The sequence below is a fragment of the Macrobrachium nipponense genome, chromosome 12 (genome assembly GCF_015104395.2).
Source record: "Macrobrachium nipponense isolate FS-2020 chromosome 12, ASM1510439v2, whole genome shotgun sequence".
NCBI lineage: Eukaryota > Metazoa > Arthropoda > Malacostraca > Decapoda > Palaemonidae > Macrobrachium > Macrobrachium nipponense.
Genome location: NC_087205.1, coordinates 73,227,574 through 73,255,572, shown reverse-complemented (window position 1 = coordinate 73,255,572; position 27,999 = coordinate 73,227,574). Strand labels below are relative to the sequence as shown.

The 27,999-nt window shown below is 37.7% G+C and overlaps 1 long non-coding RNA gene across 2 annotated transcripts in view; it reads right to left on the bottom strand.

The window, feature by feature from the left end:
* Positions 1–27,569, bottom strand: part of LOC135224602 (uncharacterized) — a 473,471-nt gene extending 445,902 nt beyond the window's left edge. For both annotated transcript variants that reach the window (XR_010316777.1, XR_010316778.1), the window contains exons 1-2: positions 27,161–27,569; positions 21,844–22,002 (exon numbers count right to left, since the gene is read on the bottom strand). This is a non-coding gene — a long non-coding RNA (uncharacterized LOC135224602). The remainder of the gene's footprint in view (positions 1–21,843; positions 22,003–27,160) is intronic.
* Between the last annotated feature and the right edge of the window lie 430 nt (positions 27,570–27,999).

Here is a 27,999-nt window from a genome sequence, read left to right as displayed (position 1 = left end):
TGAACTTGTTTTCGGACAAGTTCCCAAAAACTAACTTGCATGAGGTTGTTGATGAAGCCATGGCGAGAGTTCACGTCTTGATGTGGCAATCCTTCAAGAGATAATGAGCTACAAAATGTAACAGCTGAGAGAGAGAGAGAGAGAGAGAGAGAGAGAGAGAGAGAGAGAGAGAGAGAGAGAGGCTACATTCGCGATGTGTATATATAAATCTAGAGATTTTATAGGAGGAGGTGGTGAACGTCCCGGGTTACGTTGAAAACAATTAAAGGGGACATGAGTCACAAAAAAGCAGTGAACTGAGTCTATTTGGGGTTGGGGTGGGGTGGTTTTATTCCCGTAGAGTTACGTGACGTCACGGGGGCATAAGGGTGGAGTCGATTTGGGGTCGGGTTGAAATGATGGGTTTCCCGTAGGGTTACGTGATGTCACGGGGAAGAAAAAGGGTGTCAATTTGGGGTGGGGGGGTTGAAATGGTGGTTTTATTCCTGTAGAGTTACGTGACATCATGGGGGGTAGGAAAGATGGAGTCAATTTGGGGTCGGGAGTTGAAAGGATGGTTTTATTCCCGAAGAGTTATGTGACGTCACAGGAGGTAGAAAAGTGGAGTCAATTTGGGGTCGGGGGGATGGAATGGTGGTTTTATTCCCGAAGAGTTACATGATGTCACGGGAGGTAGGAAAGGTGGAGTCAATTTAGGGTCGGGGGTTGAAAGGATGGTTTTTTCCCCGAAGAGCTACGTGTAGTCAATTTGGGGTCGGTGGTGGGGGGTTGAAATGGTGGTTTTATTCCCGTAGAGTTACGTGACGTCACAGGTGGGCACGCCCCCACCCCTTTTGGACCTCATGGACGTGCATGAGCTCATCAATAATGTGGAGTCGATTTGGGGTCAAGGGTGGCCACAACCCCTTTTACACCTCATCTACGTATATCAGCTTATAAGGCAAGTGGAGTCTATTTGGGGTCTGGGGGGGGGGGGGGGCACGCCCCCTAATATGAGCTCATGTAGGCACATGAGCTTGTAAGACAAATGGAGTCAATTTGGGGTCAGGGGAGGCAACGCCCCCCAATATGAGCTCATGTACGTACATGAGCTCATACAAATGGAATCAATTTGGGGTCAGGGGAGGCAACGCCCCCCAATATGAGCTCATGTACGTACATGAGCTTACAATACAAATGGAGTCAATTTGGGGTCAGGGGTGGCAACGCCCCCCAATATGAGCTCATATACGTACATGAGCTTACAATACAAATGGAGTCAATTTGGGGTCAGGGGTGGCCACGCCCCCCAGAATAGTGGAGTTTATATGGGGTCAGGGTGGCCACGCCCCCAGGATAGTGGAGTCTATATGGGGTCAGGGTGGCCACGCCCCTTTTGGGGGTTTGGGGGGTTGCCCCGCTCCTTTTTAGGCCTCACGTACGTACATGAGCTTATCAGGAGGGGAGGGGGTAGCCAAGCCCCTTGGGGGGGTGGGGGCGCGGGTGCCGGGGCTAGAAAAGTGGAGTCTATATGGGGTCTTTTCCTCTACTATCACAGGAGAGTACGTGATTTATATCATATTTCCGGAAAATATACGTAAGAAGCATGTTAAGACTAACCCGGAAAAACATTCACTCAAAGCAACAGTTGGAACTAAATTGCTAAAGCATATCAACGTGAATAATCCAACATATTAATTATTCCGGATCTTACCAGAGTAAACACAGAGGCCTAAACGCACACGATAGTGAATACTTGATGCATGAAATACAGGACTAAGACCAGATGTAAAAAGAAGAAGGGCCAGAGAGCAGAATCTCTCTTTTGATCTCCTGTCGAGGTTCAAAAATGACTCCCTTTCCTTCCGATGAAAGAACAGTATTTAAAAGAAATTAAAACGTCCTATAAGTATACCATCCTAGAGTTCGTTTGTGCAACACCAATGACGAGCAAACGCCCAAGGAAACATACAAGCACACATAAAGGAATCTCTCTCACTCTCGGTTGCCCGACTTCTCCACCCGGGACGAAAAACAGGGCGTCTCATGCAGTAAATCTCCCCACCCCTCCCCTCCCCTCCCCAACCCCTTCCCCGTCTTATGTTTATGGGCGATGCATTACCTTTTTGTCTCTTCCGCTCATTCATGGTTAGGTAAGAGAGAGTTGCTGGCAAAAATCCCGTTCTGGCAACCGATTCAGGAAGTGTTAATGTATGGGAAGAATGCAGGGAGGCTGACGCTGGGGATGATAAAGAAGTTTCTCCGGCGAAGAAAGCCACTGAGAGAGAGAGAGAGAGAGAGAGAGAGAGAGAGAGAGAGAGAGAGAGAGAGAGAGAGTTCTGAAGAGTAAAAACAATTATCCTTACGAAGAGGTAGAAAGAAAGCAATACAATCAGAGATCGTAAGATACAGGACATTGTTTTAAAGTTTTTTCCTTGAGAGAGAGAGAGAGAGAGAGAGAGAGAGAGGAGAGAGAGAGAGAGAGAGAGAGAGAGGTTTTGAAGAGGAAAAAAATTATCCTTAGGAAGAGGAAGAAAGAAAGCTATAAAATCAGAGATCGAAAGATAAGAGGAACATAAGAACATTGTTTTAAAGTTTTTTCCAGAGAGAGAGAGAGAGAGAGAGAGAGAGAGAGAGAGAGAGAGAGAGAGAGAGAGAATTCAGTACTAACAAACGATAGACAGAAAGTAATACAGGAGTTGTAGAGATAAAAACAATGAGAGAGAGAGAGAGAGAGAGAGAGAGAGAGTAAAAAAAAAAATTATCCTTACGAAGAGGTAGGAAGAAAGCAATACAATCAAGAGATCGAAAGATACAGAGGAACATTGTTTTAAAGTTTTCCCTTTGAGAGAGAGAGAGAGAGAGAGAGAGAGAGAGAGAGAGAGAGAGAGAGGGGTTCATTACTACCAAACGTTAAACTGAAGGTAATACAGGAGTTATAGATATAAAAACAATGACAGAGAGAGAGAGAGAGAGAGAGAGAGAGAGAGAGAGAGAGAGAAGTTATTCCTACAGAAATAGAGCGGGAGATCAGTACTCAAAAAAAAAGAAAGAAAAAAAAAAGCCTCGAAGGCTGTAAATCTATCCTAACAAAGATGCCGCGATATTTTAAACTTTATTGTACCTCCCATGTTCAGTTCAGGTTTATGATGGTACACTTGATAAGCCGTTGCTACTCTCCGTACTTCCCTTCCTGTTACCATAACTTATTTTTATATTTCTGTTTATTTCTTACCGCTGGCTGCATACCAATGACATGGCCTCATTCAGAAGACTTTATTTTGCCTTGCCCAATTTAGACTTTTGTATCTTGGGATTTGTGGAGAAAAAGCTAGATCTCAGTTTTATCATCTTTGGTAAGTGAGTGGATTGTAGTCTTGCCAGTTATATCCTAAGGGATTTATGAATTTAACATACTCTTATACCTAGCTTTGCTCTTCATTCAGAGTAGTTAATTCCACAAATAAAATAAGTATAAATGGCACATGGTTTCGAGCAAATTTTTTGATATAATGGAACAATTCTTATCGTAGTTGATTCTACATAACAAAAATAAGTATATATGACACATGGTTTTCACAATAGTTTATGATTTAATCAAACAACTCTTTGCGTAGTTGATCCTACATATAAAATAAGTATATATGGCACATGCTTTCGAGCATATTTTATGATTTAATCAAACAATTCTTAGAGTAGTTGATTCTACATATAAAATAAGTATATATACCATGGTTTTGAGCATATTTTATGACTAAATCATACAATTCTTACACTTAATAAAACATTGTATTTTTCAATATATATATATATATGTATGTGTATGTGTGTGTGTGTGTGTGTGTGTGTGTGTGTGTGTGTAGTGTATAGACACACACACATATATAAAAGGAGCTATAAAATGCAATACGTTTTTAAGATTAACAAATGATTGAAATTTATCATAAAATATACTCACTCTAAAAATCAATTATTCTATTTATATAAATGAAATTTTTGGTACGATCAGCTACCCTTGATGAAAAGCAAATCTAGGGATAAATTCGATTCAAACTCCTATTTTCCCAGTCCTATAATCGATAAACGTAAAATCCCCTCTTTACCAAAAATAATAAAACTGGGATAAGACTTTTATCACCAAATCCTAAGATACCAACTGGGCAATGCAAAATAAAATCTAGATGAGGGTATGTCATTGGTATGCAGCCAACGGTAAGAAATAAACAGAAGTATGAAAATAAGTAATGGTAACAGCAAGGGAATTACGATATATTTATATGATGTATGTGTATATGTGTATATATATATATATATATATATATATATATATATATATATATATATATATATGTATGTGTGTGTGTGTGTGTGTGTGTGTGTGTAATTATACACCGTACTTCACTTGCTGTTAGCAATACTTTTTATATTTCTGTATATTTCTTACCGCTGGCTGCATACCAGTGACATACCCTCATTTAGCTCTTATGTTGCTTTGTTCAGTATTGTATCTTTGGATTCAGTGATTAAAAGTCATATCCCAGTTTTTTATTTTATTTTTTGGTAAGGATGGGATTTTACGCTTATCGGTTATAGGATGGGAAAAAATAGGAGTTTGAATCGAATATATTCCTAGATTTGCTCTTCATTAAGGGTACCTGATCCTATAAAAAAAATGTGTGTATATATATATATATATATATATCTATATATATATATATTAAATATATATTATAATTATATATATATATATATATATATATATATATCTATATATATATATATATAAATTGACTATGACTATTAGTGAGTATATTTAATGATAAATTTCAATCATTTGTTAACCTTCAAATGTATTGCATTTATAGTTCCTTATATAATATATATATATATATATATATATATATATATATATATATATATATATATATATATATATATATGTATGTATGTATGTATGTATGTATGTATGTATGTGTGTGTGTGTATTCAAAATTAGCTATAAAATACAATATTTAATAAGATTAATGAATTATCTGACTAAATCATAAAATAATGCTTTAGACCATATGTCATATATACTTAACAATTTTATACTTACTTTATATGTGGAATCAACTACACTGAATGAAAAGCAAAGCTAGGAATAACAGTATGTTAAATTCATAAATCCTTTATGATATAACTGGCAAGACTACAATCCTTTCACTTACCAATGATCAGGACACTGTATTGTCAGAACAACTTACAAACAAGTAAGACTTAACGCATTATAAACATCCACTTACTGTCTCAGTCACATTTGCAACGTATTACAGTTAATTCCAAGTAAACCACATGAAGGGAGCGACAGCGCTGAGAGTTTTCAAATGCACCGAGTCATGCGACCTAAGCACTTTAAAATGAATCTTCCATTTGAGGAGATATACTTCTGACATATGTGAAAATTTACGGCGTTCTTTCATTATTCAAGAAGTATCAATGAATGCCTAATTATAAATATGTAGTACACACACACATATATATACATATATATATATATATATATATATATATATATATATATTATATATTATGTGTGTGTGTGATAATACATTTTATATATATATATATATATATATATTATATATATATATATATATATATATCAAATGTAACATCACATACATACACACACACATATAATATATATAATTATGCATTCATTTATACTTCTTGAGTTAACAGCACCTATACGATAATAGCTGAAAAAACATGAAGGAACGCTCTAGGCTTTAGCTTATGTCAGAAGAATATCTCGTCAAACTGAAGATTCAGTTTAAAGCATCTTTGGGTTGCATGACTTGATGCATTTGAAATTAACTGTAATACGTTGCAAATATGACGGATACTGTAAGCTGATGTTTATAATGCGTCGTCTTTCTTGTTCGTAACTTGTTCTGGCAATACAGTCTCTTGACGCTCGAGGGAAATAATAACACTACATACTATACTTAAAACTTTTATCTAATAATTCACTAACAAACGTAATTCCTATTGGCATTTAGTCTTTTTTATTCAAGGTCACGACAGGTATTGTTAAAAAGTATATTCATGTTGCATTTCAATTAATGATTTTCCATAATCCAACAATTTTCTAAAGCCGTCGAACATTAAATTCTACTCATTTTCAAATAACTGTTCTGATGCGGTCTAAATTCGCTATGGAAATAATTATTCATAAACATTACAAAGCCTATTTGATTGAGTGCGCTTAGTTCTGCAATGTCGGTAATATAAACTGGCTGTCATTTGCCATTTAATAATTCACACTCAGTTGGCAATTACTTTTCGGTATATCATGACAAAAATCCCTCACTAAATGTCTATTCGTACCGATCTTAAAGTTGCATTTATCATTACATACAGCAGCCATTCTGCTGTTGACACGTCTACAAAAGGTCATTTTCCACTAGGGGCTTCACTTTCCCCTTCGGCGAATACGTGACATTGGGACATCGTCTCATCTTTGGACAATTGCAATCTGCTTCTCTGCCTTTTCCCCGATGACGGAAGGACGGGTCGTCTATTCTGTTGCCTCCACTTTGTTTTCTTATCTTAGTTAAAGATACCTCCGAAGTGCCCTCTTATCTCAGTTATAGCTACTTCAGAAGTCCCTTCTTCTTATCTTAGTTCAAGCTATTTCAGAAGTGCCTTCTTTTCTCAGTTCAAGCTACTTCAGAAATGCCTTCTTCTTATCTCAGTTCAAGCCACTTCAGAAGTCCCTTCTTCTTATCTCAGTTCAAGCTTCTTCAGAAATCCCTTCTTCTTATCTCAGTTCAGGTTACTTCAGAAGTCCTTTCTTCTTATCTAGTTCAAGCTACTTCAGAAGTCCCTTCTTTTTATCTCACTTCAAGCTACTTCAGAAGTGCCTTCTTCTCTCAATTCAAACTACTTCAGAAGTACCTTCTTCTTATCTCAGTTCAAGCAACTTCAGAAGTGCCTTCTTCTTATCTCAATTCAAACTACTTCAGAAGTACATTCTTCTTATCTCAGTTCAAGCTACTTCAGAAGTACCTTCTTTTCTCAGTTCGTGCTACTTCGGAACTGCCTTCTCTCAGTCTCAATAGGTAACCTCCCAATAAGGGACACGCATTTTTTTGTACGTTTTTTATGCGTTTAGTACAAGATAAAAATAGGACTATCGTATGATTGTAGGTGCAAATGCAGAACGCTCGTTTTTACCTGAACGCAATCACTGATGGAGTAGTTTATAAGAAAAACATTACTTTACATATAAGTAAATGAAACGTAACTGACGGAATTCCTGTTACTCCAAGTTGTTCTAACGAATGAATGAATTAAAGCTGATGACTTGATCCTTCATTACGCAATAACAATCAGCGTAGCTTTCAGTCCATAACGCAAAAGCACGAATGTGTTTTTCATTAAATACGACCTACACTTTCTCAATCCAGGAAATTTGATGCTTATTTTTTTCATATTCGGGTTTGTACGAAGGGTTCTATCGGCCAAAAGAACGATTTCTCGAAGCTGTAACATTTTCAAGACGATTGTTCTTATTACTGATATCTGTACACTGGGTGACCTGATGTTCTTAACTATTCCACGCTTATAGGAAATACACGAGTAAAGCCCCTCTTCTTCAAAGATGGAAAAAATAGATAATTTCAAAGTTTCCTTGAAAGCATATAAGGAAAGAAAATGACCAAATCAAGTATTCTTTTTTAACTTAAGCTGGAGGTATCCTGTGCTTTCGAACATTTTAAAATATGGTCCCAATTTCAACATGAACGTGATCCTTTCTAGGGCCTTAGGTCTTGGTAAAGAAAAAAAAAGCAGCTTTATTTTCCTTGTCAATCTGCATATACTATTTATCCCAATAAAGAATCTATTTCATACACTTCTTTTAATCATGCTAATGATAAGTTCTTCATGGTCGTGGCGTCTCAATGAGAGAGAGAGAGAGAGAGAGAGAGAGAGAGAGAGAGAGAGAATGTCTTAGTTTCGAGAGAAGAGATAGAATGACGTTACTGGTCGTGAATGAGATGATGTGATTTTTGTTACTATCGGAGCCTTTTACTTCGACCCCGCGTCATGGGCGCTCTCTCAATAAGGGAAGCTTAATACAACTCTTGGTTTCTCGTCGAGAGAGAGAGAGAAAAGAAAAAAAAAGGGAGGGGGGTTGCGGGAAATCTTAAGCGAGGAGAGATAGCGAGATAAAGAGTGAAAGAGAGGGATACGAAGATGGAAGGAGCAGTAAAAAATAGCATAAAATAACTCGTTACCGTGTTGTAATTGCCAAGAGACCTCATTAGGCCACATATAGCCTCTACTCCGAGTTCGTGTACCTAAAGGTGGCTAGGATTTACCCTTTCAAATTTTTTTCTTTCTCTCTCTCTCTCTCTCTCTCTTTCGCCCCCAGAGTATATAATTATATATTTCTGTTTTCAGACAGACAAAATGTGTGCTATCTCTCTTTTTCTATCGCACCCCTTTTCTACTCACCATTTTTTTCATTCCGTCTTGTCCTCATTCCTTCCACCAAATCTTTCTTGTCCTATTTTTTAGAATTCACTTATTAAACTATTTTCAAATCATTTCCCACTACTTCGTATTCTCTTTCCCTCACTCTACCTCTGTTCAACTACTTTTTGCTGTGTATCAGAATCGCCCTTTCTCATCTTCTCTATTCGTTTGTTTGTTGTTTGTTTGTATGGTGTTTTTACTTTGCATGGAACCAGTGGTTATTCAGCAACGGCACCAACGGCTTTACGTGACTTCCGAGCCACGTCGAGAGTGAACTTCTATCACCAGAATTAAACATCTCTTACCCCTTAGTGGAGTGCCCGAGAATCGAACTCGCGCCCACCGAGGTTGCAGGCCAAGACCATGCCGATCACGCACGCCACTGAGGCGCTTCTTTTCTATTCGATCAAATTTTTCCTCACTGCTTTGCAGACTGTCGCTCTCGCTCCCTTTTCCAAGTTATTCTCTCTCTCTCCCTTAGACAGCTATTTGAAATCATGAGCTGTCGTATTTTTTTTTATGAGGATTTCAGAAGCCTATAAGAGGAACGCGCGAGGCTGCCTTCCTCCCGCCCAACGCACATCACCCCCCCCCCCCAACTCCCATCAAACGTCACCCATCCCCCAGGATCATCACCCCACCCTTGGAGGAATAATAGTTCCCACCCCACCCCTCCTTGGGCACCCCCGCAGCCAGCTCGTAAATCAAAACTCACGGTTCTACCTGCCCATTCTGGAAGCAATAAAGAAGGCAAAGAGTCTTCTGCTCTTACTTAGCACTTGCTCGTAAACTAAGGAAAGGGTTACTGATAGAGCGTCACAGGCCGCCCGCCGCTGATATGGGGACTGAAGGCCAAGCTCGGTTCTCTGAGGGAATGCGAAGCGAGAGAGAGAGAGAGAGAGAGAGAGAGAGAGAGAGAGAGAGAGAGAGACAGGAGTGGGCAGACAGACAGAAATGGATGAAAGACAGAAGTGTTGACTAAGGATGGAACAAACAGATGGAACAAGCAAAAGAAACAGAATTACGTATTATAATAGGAGAGAGAGGGAGAGAGAAATGAATGAGTTAATAACCAGGATGGAGAAAATGACACACACACACAGAAAACATTAATTAAAGAATGAAGAAAAGTTTGGTAATGGATGGTTACAAGCGAGCGAGAAGAAGTGCAAGCAAGGAATTGGTAAAAAGAAAAACAAAAGAAAAATTATAAAGCTGATCGATGAAAGAAAAAGGAAAGAAAATTAATCAAAATACATACACACAAACACATATATATGTGAGTGTGTGTATAAAGAGAGGCTTGATTAAAAGACGAAGGAAGGGATGACGAATAAGATAAGCATGGTAGGGATGCGATAGATTAAGTAGAATAAAAGAATGCTAAGAAATACAGAGGAAGAATGGGATGGGATAGATGAGAGAGTTGGTCACATAGGGAAGAATTATGGGAGAGAAAAGGTTTGGAAATGAAATGCGAGAAATATACGACCTGAATCAATGAAATGATGAAATGGACGCACAAATATAAATACATGAAAAGTAATGTAACAGTGAGAGAAAGAGAGGCCAATGGATAAGACAGGAAAGAAGGAATCATCAGACGGAAAGTCAAACAAATATATATATAGATCATCAGAAGGAGAGCCAAACAGATATATATATATATATATATATATATATATATATATATATATATATATATATATATATATATATGTATATATATATATAAATAGAGAGAGAGAGAGAGAGAGAGAGAGAGAGAGAGAGAGAGAGAGAGAGAGAGAGAGAGAGAGGAGAGAGAGGAGAGAGAGAGAGTGAAGGAGTATAAGCAGTATAAAAACTAAAAAAAAAACACACACACCACCATAACCGCAAAATCGGACTAGGATAACTGTACCCGAGAAGAAGAACACGAAGAAGTAGAAAAGAAAGAAAATCTGGAAAAGGAGGAAAGAAAGGGAGAACTGAACTCTGGTACTTTCTAAGGGAGGCGGTGGAAAGGCCTTTTTATATTCCATTCAGAGGGACTTATATCAGACAACTCTCCAAGAGGACAATGGAATGAAGAAAATGGCGCGCCATTTATTCTTCTCTTTTTGGCCTCTTTCTCCTTCGGACATCATATTTTCATGGACGTATATTTTTCCTCCCTTAAAACGAGTTTTCTTTAAAAAACAATACTTGATTCTATAAATGGTCACAAATGAACTGGTGTTGCAAAGATAAAGGTCATTGGTGACAAAAGAAAAAAACGAAATTTTTTTTTCATGTGACAGTCATTAATGACTGCTAGTTTTATTTCGACGATATTTACCGTATCTAAGTGGCAAATCAATTCAAACACGCGGCCAACACAATATAGGTGTAAATGCGAACATGACTTTCCTTCATCATATAATCTAATATGGAGAATCGTGGGCATGAATGTTCACTATACCTTGATAATTTCAACCCAATAGAGTATTACTGCTCTGATTATCCGTTTTACCCAAATACTACCATTCTGACTGTTCCATTTATCATGACATTACTGATGTGCCTGTCTCCTTTATCCAGAAACTATTGTAATAACTGTCCCTTTTATCCAAATGTTACTTTTCTGACTGGCCCATTTAGCCCGTTTATTCATGTATGACAGTACTTACTGTCCCATTTATCCAGGTATAACCGTATCGACTGCCCCTTTTGTCCAGGTATTGCCGTACATACTGTCCCATTTATCCAACAAATGTTTATATAGTGACTGTCCCTTTTATCCAGGTATTACTTTGCTGACTTTCCCATTTATCCAGGTACTGCTCTTCTGACTTTCCCCTTTATCCAGGTATTACTGTAGTACTTGTCTCATTTACCCATTTCTCACTGTGCTGACTGTCCTTTTTATCCAGTCATTACTGTGGTACTGTCCCATTTATCCAGGTATAAATGCTGCCTCTCCCCTTTATCCAGGTATTAATGCTGTCTCTCCCCTTTATCCAGGTATTAATGCTGCCTCTCCCCTTTATCCAGGTATTACTGTGGGAACTGTCCATTTTATCAAGTCACTGCTATGGTGACTGTCCCATTTATCCAGGCATTATTGCTCTGTCTGTCCCATTTATCCATGCAATACTTTGGTGATTGTTCCTTATATCCAGGTATTAACGTTGTGACTGCCCCTTTTATCCAGGTAATAATGTGGTAACTGTCCCTTTTATTATCCAAATTAGCTGACCAACCTGGCGTTGTGGGAAAACCTCTGAAAAACTCAAGAGGCTTCCCTGCACCACCTTATGCTGACTGTCCCTTTTATCCAGAAATTATTGTACTGACCTGCCCAAAGTAACTCTGAATGGCAACCATAAATTCTTTCTCTCTCCAACCGTCTTTTTCTTACCCTCTTTCTTCTCCCTAACACCCCGCTACTTTCCCTCTTCTCTTTTCCTCTCCTTCTCACTCTCTCTCTGTGACACCCTGCCCAACCCCGACCCCCTTTAGTGCCATTGATGTCTTACCACCATAGTATTCAATTGCAAGTCATATTTAGTACATATATCGAAAATCGAAAGTCATATTATTTACTATGTATACCGAAAATTAGGTAGGATAAATTCGTAATCTTATTAATTCTACGGGCTGAACCAGCCCGTTACGGGGAAGGCACCCTGTCCCCCTCTGGCGCCTTTGGTGCGTTTTGTTGCTTGAAACCCCGTTATAAATCATCATTTGGCTGTGATTGAATGACAGGCGGACGTACATACATAACGACCATTATAGTAAGATATTACTGTGGTGGCTGTCCCATTTATCCAGTATTACTTTTCTGACTGTCCCTTTTATACAGGTGGTATTATTGTGGTGACTGTCCCATTTATCCCGCTATTACTGTAGTGTCTGGTCCTTTTATCCTAGGATTACTGTGGTGACTGTCCCTTTTATCTAGGTATTTCTGTGCTGACTGTTCATTTAATCCAGATATTAATGTGGTGACTGTCTATTTTATCCAAACATTACTGTGGGGACTGTCCGTTTTTAATCAGGTATTACTGTGGTGACTGTCCACTTTATCAAGATATTACTGTGGCGACTGTGCCATTTAACACCCACTAAACCTAAGCACACCCCCCACTTAACTGAAACACCTCTACTAAACTTAAACACACCCCTTCTAAACCTAAACACAACGCCCACCCCAGCACCCCCCCCCACCGAAACCTAAAAACAAACCTTGATATAGAATTATCAATCACAGGAGAGAAAAGCATTTTCAATGATACATATATTCCTACTATCAAGTAAATGAAATGGGGTATAATAAACCATGAGTTTATTTATCAAATAAGTTACAAGGGGAAGGAAGGAGGAAAGGGGAGGGGAAAGGAGGAACAGAATTGAAACCTAGCCATAACCTAAGTTGGGTCAAATGATAGCCCAACGTTCCTACATTTGGTCCTAGATCGGTGTTGAAAGCGGTTGCCACTTCAGTTACCAAGGGTGTGGAAATGGGGAAATGGGGAAGGGGAAGGGTTTGAAACCTACCATATTATTTAAGTTAGTCAAATGATGGTACGCGCCAAATCTTGTCTAGGTTGGTCAAGCGGTTTCCACAAAAGTTACATATCGAAAATGGAAACAGAATGGGGCAAGGGTATGGGGGTACAGGTTTAAACCCTATCATATTATCTAAGCTGGGTCAAAATGATGACCATTTGCGAAATTTTGTCTTGATCAGTCAAGCGGGCAGCACATAAATTACAAAGGGAAGGGGGATGTTGGAAGGAAAATGGGGCGGGGTAGGGCTTGAAACCTACATTATTATTTAAGTTGTGTCAAATGATGGCCCGTTTTGTCCAGCTCCATCATGCTGTGCGGATTTCTATAGTGCACAAACATATGGGCCAACATACAGTCATATACAAACATTCACTTTTATATTATAGTCTGTTGGCTGAAGGGGGTTTTCGTAGAAGAATTTTGTACCCAAAGTGTGTGACCCAGTTTCAATAGTAGACCCATATTGGTCATCAGAAAAGGCAGGGCTGACTTTTGGTTTGATGAGTTGGCAGAAATTCAGTCTTGTTTATTGGGTAATTGTAACAAAAAAGTGACTCAAAATGAGTAAATACATTTTAAATGTCTTAACTTCTTTCAGAAGAATGCAAGAATAGTAAATGACCACTCAAAATGTTCATCTCTGAATGCTATACCAGACGATATAAAACATAACTTGAAATCTGATTTGCGGTTCACTAGAGGTCAAGTCATGAAATTCTAGGTTTTCTCCAAATTTCAGTTGTATGGATATATATGCCTCTCTTGTTCTAATAGGGGGTAATGGGAGAGTATTTTGTTAACCATGAAGTTAACTCTTTTACTTCCAGCCTCGGTGGAATATAACATATGTACAAAATGAAAACAAAAACTATGTAATTTCTTTTAAAAATGACAATTTTTGTCTGAATATTTGAAGTCCAATTTATTTTGATTTGTTGTTCTTAGAAGTGATCTCAATAAGTAATGAAGCTTACCAACTGTGAAAATCAATAATATTTTTCCGTATACTAATAAGAAATTCTTCATTACAGGTTACTGAGTAGAAATGACAGAAAATATTGTGAAGTTTAAAAGATCTGGATTGTCTGCTGAAATGTCCGACCTTTCCAAGTGTATAATATGTCAGGCATCAGACAAGGAAAATACGAGCAGTGAAAAAATTGAAGGAAGAGAATTAGAGAAGCAGCAGAAATCAGAAGTGACAGTGGTTATGAGGTTGAAGTTGATTGGAGAAGAAAATTTGAAGTGTACCATATGAACAACAACTGTTATAAGAGGTACACTTTGAAAAAAGCTATCAAGAAGAGTCAAGCAAGGGACGTTGGTAGAAAGAAATTTGGAACAAGCAAGAGAACTGCAAAAGCAGGCCTGACCTATCAGCTACCAAGAGTACTACTCTCAGTGCACCAAACAGTAACAGTAGACAGAGTCCTCTGTCTTGGTACAAAAAGCCATGTGATATGTGGTAAATTAAGTAACAAGATGTACATGAAAAATATCAGATTTCAGAGAAAGACAGAGCTGCTGCATTCTTAAGAGGCGACAGTTTTCTATGTAGGATGATGTAGTATACACAAGGATATGCAGTCTCCAAAACATTAACTCTGTTTTTGGTGCAGAATTATGTCATAAACGGTGCATCAATAGATATTTACTTGATTATGAACGAGAATGCTCAAATCAAAGGGGAGATTCAGTTAGTAAGAAGTAGGAAGCTTGGTTAGAGGTTGTAAAAGATTGAAATGTGCTTGTCTAGTGATGAGGGTTTGGAACTTGGTTATGTTTGAGATCGTATGGCTGAAAAAATCTCTACTAGCACAATCACAAACCAAGAAGTCATAGTTATATTCGAGATCGTATGAATGAAAAGATCTCTTCTAGCATAATCACAAACCAAAAAGTCAAAGTAAATCTTATGAATTATTTTGGAGATAAAATTAAGTTCTTGACTAATACAAATGAACAAATCTGTTGTTTTTTCAGTGCCAATGTCCCCACAAAATCATCTTCAGAAAAAATACAATTTACAGACCCTATTTGAGTGCTGAAGTACTAAGAAAGTCTTTGATACCTTTCTTGACAGCCCGTTTCTGTGATGCATGTGACTTGAAAAACACATGGAGTAATATAGTGATCCCCGAACCTCTTCTAAAGCGTTTTGTGTGTTTGTTTAACTCTGACATAAACACATTCAAGCAATGAAAGTTTTATGGTGATAAAGACTTAGACCCAGAGTGGAGGATGGGAACACCACTGATGACTTAGCTGTATCTCCAGCCAACTTCTGGCACATCTAGAGCACATTCACAATCATGGATAATGTTCTTCAAGTGGTAAAAGGTGTACACCCTTACACATAATGAATGTTCAAGCCATTTGTGATATCTGTAAAAGTGCAACATTAATCACCAGCTTCAACATATTTGGCTTTTGTTCTAGGTACGATGAGTTAGCTCGCCTCCATTATGATATATGTTCATGGCAGGTTAGTGATAGAGAAAATCATTCCATTCCCCAGCCATTTTAGCACAGCAGTCTTCAATCAGCTGCCATTGATAATTTTGATCATAAGGACATTGTCAGGGATGTAAGAGATTCATGATATTGTCACTATTGTGTTTCAGGAAGATAGCATATCTCAACTAAGGAAACCTAAGGTGTCTAACATTGGAGTTAATCATAGTTTCAAGTCATTTCAGGGAAACTTGAAATGTCAACAACTGAAGGAGTTCTATAAACCTGTTATACAACCTGAACTCCCAGAAACCTATGAAATTCCTCTGACTCGGTTCAATGACACCGACCTAATGCAGGATGTGCAAAGATGCTGCTTGGTTGTTAGCTGGATTGCTCTTTGGAGGTTCTGGTTGAGAACATGTATGCATCAAACCCAAAACTCAGGAAAAGCCATCATGGAGGGCAACAAAGTCAGTGTTATCTTTGGAAAACTTACAATACAAAAAGGTTGGCTTCTTCCCTGTAGTACCCTGTCATATCACACAGTATGATGCTGTTTATACAGCATGAAAAACCTTCAGGGTTTCCTCCGACATCTTGATCAGTCAGCTTTGCCAGCAACATGTGGGTGTATACCATTTTGCTCGTCATATTCAGCTTCTTCGCTCAAATGAGTTTCAGAACATAGTGCTTTGCCTAGGGTCATTTCACATGGAAAACATTTGAAATGAAGTGGTGCAGAGATTATTCTAACAGAAAGCAGAAACAGAAAGCAGTGTTTCTGGGCTGAATATTGTTGATTCTATCATGAATGCAAGGTGTTATACCAGATCACTGAAGGGAATGCAATTATTTAAGAAAGCTTTGAGCCGGTTACAAAGGGCAGTTTTTTAATAAGGGAAACTTACAGAAATACAAAGAAGATATACTAGTAATACAAAACATGAAATCTAAGGTAAATGAAATATCAAGGCCTTAAGTGTGACTTTGTTGCAGTAATTCAAGGAAACCTGCAAACACCTTCTGTGTGCCGTTGAAAAATTTATTGAAATGCTTAAGGAACAAGAGTGAAACCTTCCAGTGTTGGAATATGTTCATTTTACTGATGGCTAGTGCTGATAACCTTTCACGAAGTGACCATGAGGGTAATTGGACCCTTCATCCGTAGGCAATACAAGATTTTTTCCCACTGTTTGCTGCTTTTAACTTAAATAATTACCTACAATGGTGTTCACTGTTTTTTGGAACATATGTACCAGCTTGAACGAAAACAACCCTGAAGTATATGAAGTAGGCAGCTGGAACAGATATAGTCCTAGAACGAACAATTAACAAGTACCAGAAGAGTACATCTGGGATCATTGGTAGAACAAGGCAAAAGCAGTATGTCACATGGTGAGATCTAATTTACCAAAATGTTGGCAGTAACAAATTTGTTTAGAGAACTAAGTGGAACTAACATAGCATCGTCTAACCTAGATGTCAATACAGCATTTAATGTGAACACAACTGAAAGTGATAAAAGAAATATTCAGTATATTCTATTTACCACAGAGAGAAATGAGAACCATTTCATTGTACCATCACCTGAATCTAAATTACCTAACATCTTAACCCGGAAAATTATGACAGAAAAAATCAGGAAACAAATATTGAATGTTCAAGCCATTGTAGAGTGCGCCTGCTACAAATTCAGGCGAAAGATTAATTGAGAAATCTGTAAAATTTGGAGAACCAATCCACAGAACAAACCTGAAAACATTCCTGCGACTCTACAATAAAGTTGAGTCAAGGAAGAATCATCAAAACTCTTAATGGACAAGTGCAGCAGCTATGAGAATTTGCCAAGGCTTGTGGATGGAAAATGGAGGAAATGTTGCAAATGATTTATCAATTTTATTGCCTCTCTTTGAAGATAATGATGGTTTGATGATAAAAGGCCAGCAAAAGCACCATGGTAATAGAGCCACAAGATTAGGGTGAGACAGCATTCAAATCTTGGTTAGCTAACCGATGCTTTACTCAAATACGTACACTAAATTATCAGCTAAGAATGCTCACAGAATTGATTTAGTAGTATCTGACTCATAGCTTGACAAATCCATCAAAAATTCAGAAAGGAGGCGTACAAAAAATGCACCCATTGACATCCATGATACTGAAAGGAAAACTCCATTACCTGCAAATAAGGATAGATTCTGGCCTTCGAATAACAAGTTGAAACTTCTGTCGCTAATCTACAAGGAAACATTACGCCAAACTAACAATCTCTTCCCAAATGTGGAGATAGTAGTAAGTCAGTTTGCTGTGGCAAAAATAAGGCCAGCCTGTTATTCCTCTGTGGCCGGGTATTCATGCTCAGGTGTACCTGCCAGTCTCCCTGTCAGTTCATTGAAACTGACGTTAAAACGTACGTGTGGACGACAGTTTGTGGGCGGAGTCAGTCCACTCACCAAAACTGATGAACTGATGGAATTACCTCAAGTTCTTTCGACCGACTGACAGGTGATCGCACATGTGGACGGTACTAACCAACGATTTTATGACAGTTCGCCGCTGGATTTCGCTTAAGAAGGATCTCAGCCCCTCTGACCAGAATATGAATAAACTATGGATAGCCTTAATTAATTTCATTGTTAGACTCTGCGGCACTATTTGTAGACCATTGCTTTATTGTGGTTGAGAGTCCCAATCACACAATAAATAAAAACTTTCCATGTGATAAATACAATTTTGTATAGGCCTTTTTGTGAAAGGTGTTACTAGTGAAAGTAGGCTTCACGGTCCATTTCATAACTAACCCACCCCCAGGTTTAATTTAACCTTATTCATTAATATTGTATGATAATAGACATCGCTCTTTTAATAGGCAATATTTAGACCATACTCTTTTACGCCTTTTTGCTTCCACACTAGTTTGAAGTGAATAGCCGTAGTAGCAACTAGTCTATGTAGCTCCAACTCCTTATCATCCAGCGGAGTTTCCATTACTGCCACAAAAGTGTTGCCACGACGAAGGCTAGGTAAGAAAGGAGGACAATGACCTCGAGTTCACTGTCTGACTGACAGTTCTACTCTTTGTGTGAGGACACTCATCCATCGAACGGTCTTGGGAGGACTGATAGGTAGACTTTAGGGTGAATACCCAGCCTAGGAAAGGGTTAATATCTGAAAATATAGAATTAGACACAAATCTAGAAGAAGCAGTTTACCAAATCCTTCCACATAAGACTCAATTAGTGATAAAGGGTATGAAGTCAATTAACTGATATCAGACTTTCTAAGTATTTCAGCACATTCTCGGATAGGCTCTGTACATGCTTTCTTTCTGCTAATGATTCTTTGGTGACACTGGCACTGAAAAACAAAGATTTGTTCATTTGCTCTGATTGAGAGAACTTAATTTCTTCTCCAAAATAACTCATGAGATGTACCTTGACTTCTTGGTTTGTGATTGTGCTATAAGAGATCTTTTCATTCATACGATCTAAAACATAACTAAGTTCCTAACCCTCATCTCTAAACAAGCAAATTTCAATCTCTTACAACGTCTAAAAACGTTTCCTTCTTCCTACCCATTGATTTATGCATTCTCGTTTATAATCAACTACACATCTATTGAAGCACCGTTTATGACATAATAACTTTGCACCAAAAACAGTTAATGTCTTGAAGATGGCAGGTCCTTCTGTATACAGCATCCTACAAGAAAACTGTTGCCTCTAAGAATTTAGCTCCTGTCTTTCTATGAAATCTGATATTTTTCACGGACACCATGGCACTTAATTTTACCACATATCACATAGATATATTTATACCAAGACAAAGGACTCTGCCTACCATTAGGTGCACCGGGAGTACTGTTGGATCTTAACTGATGAGGCAGTCTTGCTTTAGCAGTTTCTCTTGGTTCTTCCCAATTTGTTATACCAACTTCTCTCCCCAGACTCTTCTTGATAGCTTTTTTCAAATGTACCTCTTACAACACTTGCTGTTCATATGGCACACAAAATTTTCCTCTCCAATCAACTTCAACCTCATAACCATTGTCACTTCTGATTTCTGCTGCTTCTCTAATTATCTTCCTTCAATTTTCACAGATTTTAGTTTCCTTGTCTGATGCCTGACATATTATACACTTGGAAAGGTCGGACATTTCTGCAGACAGTCCAGATCTTTTAAGCTTCACAACATTTTCAGCCATTACTACTCATTAACCTGGAATGAAGAATTTTTATCAGTTTGCTGAAAAATATTATTGATATTCACAGTCGGTAAGCTTCATTACTTATTGAGATCACTTTTAAGAACAAATGCAAACAAATCTTGGCTCACAATTTTCAGACAAGAATTGTCATTTTTAAGTCTTTATTAAATAACCTTTCTTACTATGTACCTATCCTATATTATACATAAGAATGAGACTTGAGGGGTTTCACTTGGCCCCACCGAGGCTGGCAGTAAAAGATTTAACTTCAAATTAACAAGAATACTCCCCCATTTGAACGAGAGGGGCAAATATATCCTTACCACTGAAATTTGAAGAAAACCAGGAATTTCATGACCTTTTGACCTCTAGTGAACCTCAAATCAGATTTCAAGTTGTGTTTTGTATCGTCTTGTACAGCATTGAGAGATGAACATTCTGAGTGGTTATTTACTATTCTTGAAAGCTTCTGAAAGAAGTTATGACACTTTAAATTTTCTGCACTCATTATTTTGGGTCACTTCTTTGTCACAAGCCCGAATTGTGCTAAATGGCCATCAAGCCAAAAGTCTACCCTGTCTTTTCTGATGACCAATATATATGGTCTACTATTGAAAATAGGTGACAAACTTAGGGTAAAAATTTTTCTACGAAAACACCCTCAGCCGAGCGACTATTATACTCGTAAGATACATCGTGATATTTCATCGAGGTGCTTTTATATAGCTATGCATTGAGCGTTAATTAGAAAAAAAAAAGTTCCTATATGTATAGGCACCATGATGTGTACGTTATGGTTTTACAGTAAAGTTAGTGGTCAATTATAAAGTACTTTCTTCATGTGCTAATGCACATATCGCTTCCATTATTCATTCACTAAACCTTAAAAAATCCCCAGCGCTTTTCTAGTCTTTGAGGAGGGATAAGAAAAACTGCTACCACGGGAAAAGCACTGGAGATATTTTAATTTTTCCCAGTGAACTGTGGAGAGCACAAGTGCTGGTAATAAGTTCTAATATTACCACTTGCAGAAAATGAAGATAGGGCATGCAAGAAAAAATTGTTATTTAACTAAATGGTATCGATACATAAAAGAAATTACGCCATTCTTGGTAAACACTTTACTACTGCAAATATAATAAACAGTTTGCCAAGTGGCACACACCAGAAAATATTTTTTAAACTGAAATTAAGATCAGAATATTACGGAATATCCCTCCATAATAACTAATTTATAGCAATTTGCCTTCAATGTAAAATCTCCTATTAGATGCCATTTACGGAGTCAACTATATCATTCTGGAAAGATTTCTATAATTATTTCAAAACATACGCAGTTTGTAAATGGTTTTACGTAAAGCTTTTCGTCGAACTCGGATAAGACGTACGCAAACTCACTATAATTAGCACGCTTATTCTTATCTGAAACAGTTTGGAATAGCGTAGATTTACATCTTGATAAGCAAAAAGTTGCATCACTAAACTTAATGAAGAAGTTCTAAAAAACTGAGAAATTTTAGAGACCCGTTAGAATAGCGAGAACTCACTTTTCGTGGCCACAACGAGAATAATCTGAAAATAAATTTAACGGCTTACAGACTTTTCGTAATGGTCAGTTGCAGTGTGTAAATTACTTACAATATTCAACTCCATACTGAACGTTCTTTTGAAGATGATATGCACTCCCAACAATAAAGTTTATCTGCTGCATCACTGTCACAAAACCAAGAAACAGTATTGTAAAGTTTTAAGTTAAACTTCCTTGCGAATGTTTTGTTCATTTTGGTCAAATTTATTTTCCGTTTGGGCAAGCAAGTAAGATTGTTGAAGGGTTTTAGAATTTGTTCACTGACGATTTCAATATCTGGTTGGTAAACTATTTTCAGGATTATTTCGCAAAAAAAAAAAAAAAAAAAAAAAAAAAAAAAAAAAAAAAAAAAAAAAAAAAAAAAAAAAAAAAAAAAATTAACTACCCTAATATGAATATAAAATACTGGAAATAAAGTTTTTATAAATCATCAAATTCACTGCTAAATTTCCACTAACGTCAAAACTTGTTTTGAATGAGTAAAGAATGAAAAAAAAGACCAATAATCAATTTTGTTAATTGTTAACTGAATCAAAGCGCCACTTACCATCTATTCGAGGCAGGTGGACTCAGACTTCTAGTGAACGGTGATCTGTTGAATTATGGTTCCTTTGAATGGGGCTGTACGGACACTTTTCGTTTCAGCATGTACCCGTGACGCGTTCCTCACACTGGTTATGGGGCTGTATATTACACATCCAACATCCTGGAAAATTTGTTTACGTATTTCTTTTTCATACAATACTGTTGACAGTCATGTATCTGGTGTAGAAGAGTGAAAATAAAGAAACTATATACATAATTTCCTAATATTATTTATAGAATACTGTTCAGTTTAGCATGCTTTTTAGGTTACGATTTTTGTGGTGTTCGAAAGCAGCAAAAATATACAAAATATGAAAAGGAATAATTTATTAATCTTTTTTTTTTCCTAACTTCAAATCGCTAGTTTTGAATTCTGATCCCACACAGAGTTAACAACTTCTTGGAAGGGTTACTGGAATAGTTTAGTCGTATTTCTTCAAAATTTCTAATATATACTCTGATTTCAATTAACTAATTAAGGAAATATGTAGGCCTATAGGCACGCACTGCATGCTTCGCATTTATTAAGAAACTGCTCCTGATATACATACATATATATTTACTGACAGGACCTCATTAAAACCTGATAGGTATCTGGCGGAGATATCTATTCAGGAAAGGTTAGACTAACAGTCCTAGAACACTTGTAACTTTTGTAACTTTTCCTGAATACATATCTCCGTCAGATACCATCCAGTTTTTATGAGGTCCTGTCAGTAACTGTATTAATGCACAGAACGATTGTGTAAATGATAAAGTTAATACATACATACCTAAATACACATATGTATGTGTAATATATATATTAGGACTACCAGGAGTATATATGATTAGTAAATGATGAAAGCGTACAAGAAAACAGATGGGGATATCAGTTAAAATAAGCGTTTGAATGTTAGTATGAATAATATCAACGAAAACTTGACGAGATAAGACGAAGTTTGAGCAACACGTAAGGGAAAACTTTCTGAAGAAATTGCTTCGAGTAAAGATAAGGAACAGATAGCTCTTGATGGTGAGTTGGAAAGATTCAAAGATGAATAAGGAAGCGAATTATAGAGGAGTTGAAGTTTGCAGTAAAAAAGAAAAAAAAAGAAAATTATCAAAGCATTTTTATATCGTGTTAGTGATTATTTTGAATGTCTGTTAAATGTACATAATAAAAGAAAAGCAGAATTGTAACGGTTTAAGTCTATACAGGAATGGAATGGAATACAGTTTGGGCTAAAGGGTAGCGCTGAGACCTATGAGGTCATTCTGCGCTGATAAGGAAATTGACAGTAATAAAGTTTACAAGGAGTATATAACTACAAGAAACCCTAACAGTTGCACTACGAAACAACTGTTAGGAGAGGATGGAGAGCAAGATGGAAAATAATAATGGAGGTATAGTAAAAGGGATGAATGGGGTTGGAGCTAGGGACGAAGGGAAGCTGCAAAGAACATTTAGTAATGTCCACAATGCACCACGTGAAGTGCAATGACACCACTACCCTCCGACAGGTTAAGTCTATATAGTATCATGAAAGCTTGAAAATGTAAGGAAAACGACAGACGGTAAAGCTTGGTAATATAAGTGAGTGATTACACTTGGGTGTTGTATGTCAGATGTCACTGAGTTAAGTTGACTTTTGGCACGGGAAATGGCTAATATAAAAAAAAAAGGACAATGTGACAGACTAGATGCGAGAATTGAGGGTGTAGTATGCCGAATGTTTAGGAAAGCTTTGAAAATGTTTTGACTGAGAAGGACATGCAGACTGTAGGATGTAGGAGGCTTCATGAGGTTAAACGGTGTAGGAACAGACATGGAGCGAAGTTTGTGGATCTAGTAGTGACTGAAATGAAACAGTTATGAGAAATATTTAAAAGCTTCCACACACGTTCACATTATTTTGTTACCCTAGTCTTCCCAAACGGGTTTGATTATAGTATTTTGACTGTTTGTAGTATCTTAACGCACACACTGTGATGTAGATAGAAAACGCTTTCTTCAGTAATTCATCTGAATACTCAATATTTACAAAGAACCCTCACAACTTATTTTAACCATAAAAATGCCGATATATACCTATAACAGTCCATCTACATCAAACTCATACGAACGATAGGCTTGATATATATATATATATATATATATATATATATATCTATAGTATCATCTCAATGCTGGTAAATATATAAATGTGTAAGCGAATGCGAATAAAGGGTATTTTAATAATGGCTTGCATGGAAATTACGTGACTAGGCTAATGCTGGAAATAGCATCAAATATCGTTGTCTACGAGGCTGTTTATGGGAGGTGAAAAGAGTATGGCTGGAACTGAATTGAACTGAATATAGAATTTAAGCCAAAGTCCAAAGCACTGGGACCTTATGAGGTCATTCAGCGCTGAAACGGAAATTGACGGTAAGGTTTGAAAGGTGTACCATAAGGAAAAACTAGCAGTTGCACTGCGCATAAATTGTTAAGAGAGGTTGCAGAGTAAGATGGAAGAGAATATGAAAGGAGGTACAGAAAAAGGAACGAAAGGGTTTGCAGCTACGGACCGGAGGCACGCTGCAAAGAACCTTAACAGCATCCCATGAGGTTAACGGCACTCTAACCCCCCCTACGGGAGTGTATGGCTGGAAGGTATGATAGCAATGGTATTGTGGTTTTCTTTTCAGAATAGGTACTATGCATATATATACTTTTTTTTTCTTGAGCATACAAGAAATTATAATGAATCAGTGACCGCACCTTCGGGACTACTCAGCCAAATAGCTTATCGAACAGAAGTACCCGTCATCCTTATTGTTGATGACACAATGAATAAAAGTTACAATAAATAAAAGTAATTTTGACTGAAATGCAATATACGTATGCTTAAAAGAAGACCAATGAAATAAAATATTATTCGGCGAATCAGTAGCATTGGCCTAGCTTCAATGGTCCAATCTTCATGATCTGACGGTAAAGGATATTTTTCGGTTCACGGATGTAGACAGTAATTTGATATAATATTAATATGTTTTCATATGCATGCAATGAAACTGTACATAGAATAAAGTTTGAATAAGAAAATCTTGTGACTTTAACAGTTTGTGAGCATAGGTCTAGGCGTATCTAGCATATACTGATATCATAAATATTAAAATCTCATCGTTTGTCTGTGGAATGGAATATAAAATTTTGGCCTAAAGCAAAGCGCTTGGACCTATGAGGTTATTCAGCACTGCAGGCAAACTAAGAGAAGACGGTCTGAAAGGTGCAACTGGAGGAAAACCACACATTTGCACTATAAACTAATTGATAGGATTGGGTGGAAAGAAAGTCTGAAGAAAGAGAATATGAACAGATGAACAGTACAAGGAATATGAGGGTGTTCTAACTAAGAGCCGAAGGGATGTTGCAAAGAACCGTAAAGGACGCCATCAACATGTTTATACCTGAGTAGTTAGCAGCCAATGGCGCCAACACAGGAAGATTTGGCTGTAATTGGCTTACTGATGTCATAAAAAATTCATAAACGTCAAATAGAGGTACAGTGAAAGACTGGTTGAAAAAAACTAATCCAACACTCCCATGTGAATATTTTGGCATCAAGACCTACATTTTCGAAGGCCATCGTTCCTCTAAAAAGGCCAAATTAGTTTAAAGGCCAAAATCTGGCAACCCTGTGTAACTCCCATGTGAATATGTTAAAGTTTACATTTGGTCCCAAGGACTTCCACAATGTTTACTGAGTATGTTATAAATGAACGAGGAGTCCCATGGAAAGATAACTGTGTGGCATATATATGCCTAATATTGTTTTTCTTACATTAAAATAGTTCATTAAAATAGTTCATACTGATTTGTTGAAGCGCGCATGCGCAGGCAGTTTGGCAGGAGACGCAGACTGAGATGAGCTATTTGCTCAGGCTGCCTGACAGGCCAGAAAAACTGTGCAACGCAGGTTGTTCACATTAACAGGCCGACCTGCATTGTGTAGGCGTAACTGAACGTTAATGGCGGCCGTAAGTAATGCCTAGTGTGAACCGCTGAGGTACACAGCAGCACGGAGTCAGACGGCACTAACCCTTACGGCGTTCGTTCGTTTGTATTTGATCTGGCCAGACTTTGATATAAATATACCGATACAAATCGGTATATTTATGATTTATATAATGGGCGAAGGATCTTTGTGTGAGTGTATATATATTATATATAATATATATATATATATATATATCATACACACACACAAAACATTCAGATATGTTAAGGAAGGAAGTTTAATATTTATCACATTAGTCAACGATATCGGAAACGTTGATTGTCTGAGTCACGTCACGTGCTGCCCATGCGCATGTGCCACATCTTTACCAGTGGGTGTTTATGATACAAAAACCACTGTGGTCAAGACTCAAGAACGGCGTAAGAGTTCTCGCACTAAAGGGCCCGAAGAGTGGCTTAATGGAAGGAGAAAGATGATCTCATAATCTAATGTTGCCGAAAAATGGAAATCTGGCCTTCGGTGTGGAAGTTTTCATGCACAAGATGATCTGGTGAAGAGAAGTGGGGCCTTCATTTTATTGCCTGACACGAAGTGTGGAAGAAATTTCCACACACTTTTTAGATGTTCATTGTGGTCAAATATATTTTCTTATGTGATTCCATTTACCAATATGCTCGGTCATTTGCATATTTATATATTTTTAAAACAACTGAATAAAGAACCATCAAAGAATGGCTATTTAGGCGCCACCAGCTACTTGGTGGTCTCTGAGAGAAGGGTGGGGGGGAATCTGGCTCGGTCCTCCTCTCTTCTGGGAAGGGGTCAACGGCGGCCATATTGCCCGTGAATTGATACTCCCCGAACAAGACGGACGCGGTACTAGTGTTCAGTTTTACAAACTCTAGTACAATAAAATACACGTACCAACAGCATTCTCGCTATAAACTACTTTGCCTTTTACGTATTCCAAAAACACGTGCCTATGCCTACGCCGTAAAATGAATGTCCTCTGCCGATGATCTGATGATGATGTTGTAGGCCTATACACCTGCGGTTTAATAAAACCCTTTCTTAACGTTGAACTAGATGTGCGATAGCGACTTATCGTTATTTTCGAGCAAATTACCTATAATGAATATATGCCTAGACCTAATACAGATCTCTTACTCACCTTCCCTCATTTATAGGCCTATTAGTCACTGAAGCTCGAGCCATTTCTTGACCCTAGATGAATATAGGTAGATCGTATTACCATTAGGATGTGATGTAAACACCAGATAATTGCAATGACATTACCTTTCTGTGTTCCTTTCTAAAAGCTGCTCTCACCGAGTTGATTTTCTGGGCCACTCAGTTTCGTGTAGAAGTGGCATCCCCCTCTGACGAGAAGTGGCGACTCCAACATGGTATGGCCGTCGGCAGGCATCGCTGCTCCCCTCATATTCCCGTTACTGTATGGGGTTATTCACCTTCCAGAGACACCGGTGCTCCCTATATACGTAAGTCCAGGAACTCAATCCAACATAGCCTTTCCTCCAGCGAATGTGTGCCACCGTCTGCAGGTCTCCGAAAACAATACACACACGAATGATGGTTGAAGTGCAACTGAGTAGATTAGATATGATAAATTAGCCAATCATTGTTCAAATTTGTTTGAAAAGTTCGGTTTGGCTAAGAGCCAGAAAACAAACAATGCTTGTTTCCATCAAGTCACGGTCTATATTATTTTAATAAGCTAAATTCGGCGTACATACGCCCAACGTTTTGTCAAACCAGTTACAAAATATTGGAACGTGTACGGGGGCCACAAGAGTAAATAAATAAAAAACCCGCGTGCTACTTACGGACCTCGATATGTTCGGTGTACTGGTATGAAATGTCTTCGAGGTGGGATTTTGCTTTTTACACAAGATTTAAACTTGGATTTAATAACAGGAAATGTTACGGCACTGTATGATGTCGTTTTTAGAAACCAAATCCTAATGTAGAGACGATCTTTTCTCCTGAGAAGGGTTCTTCGATAGTTACCTTACCGATCCCAACCAGTAATTAAAGATCTGTCTAGCAACTTCAGAATCGTCGCCACTTTGGCCAACTGCAACCGATTAACAACTACGTTCACGCTCATATAACTT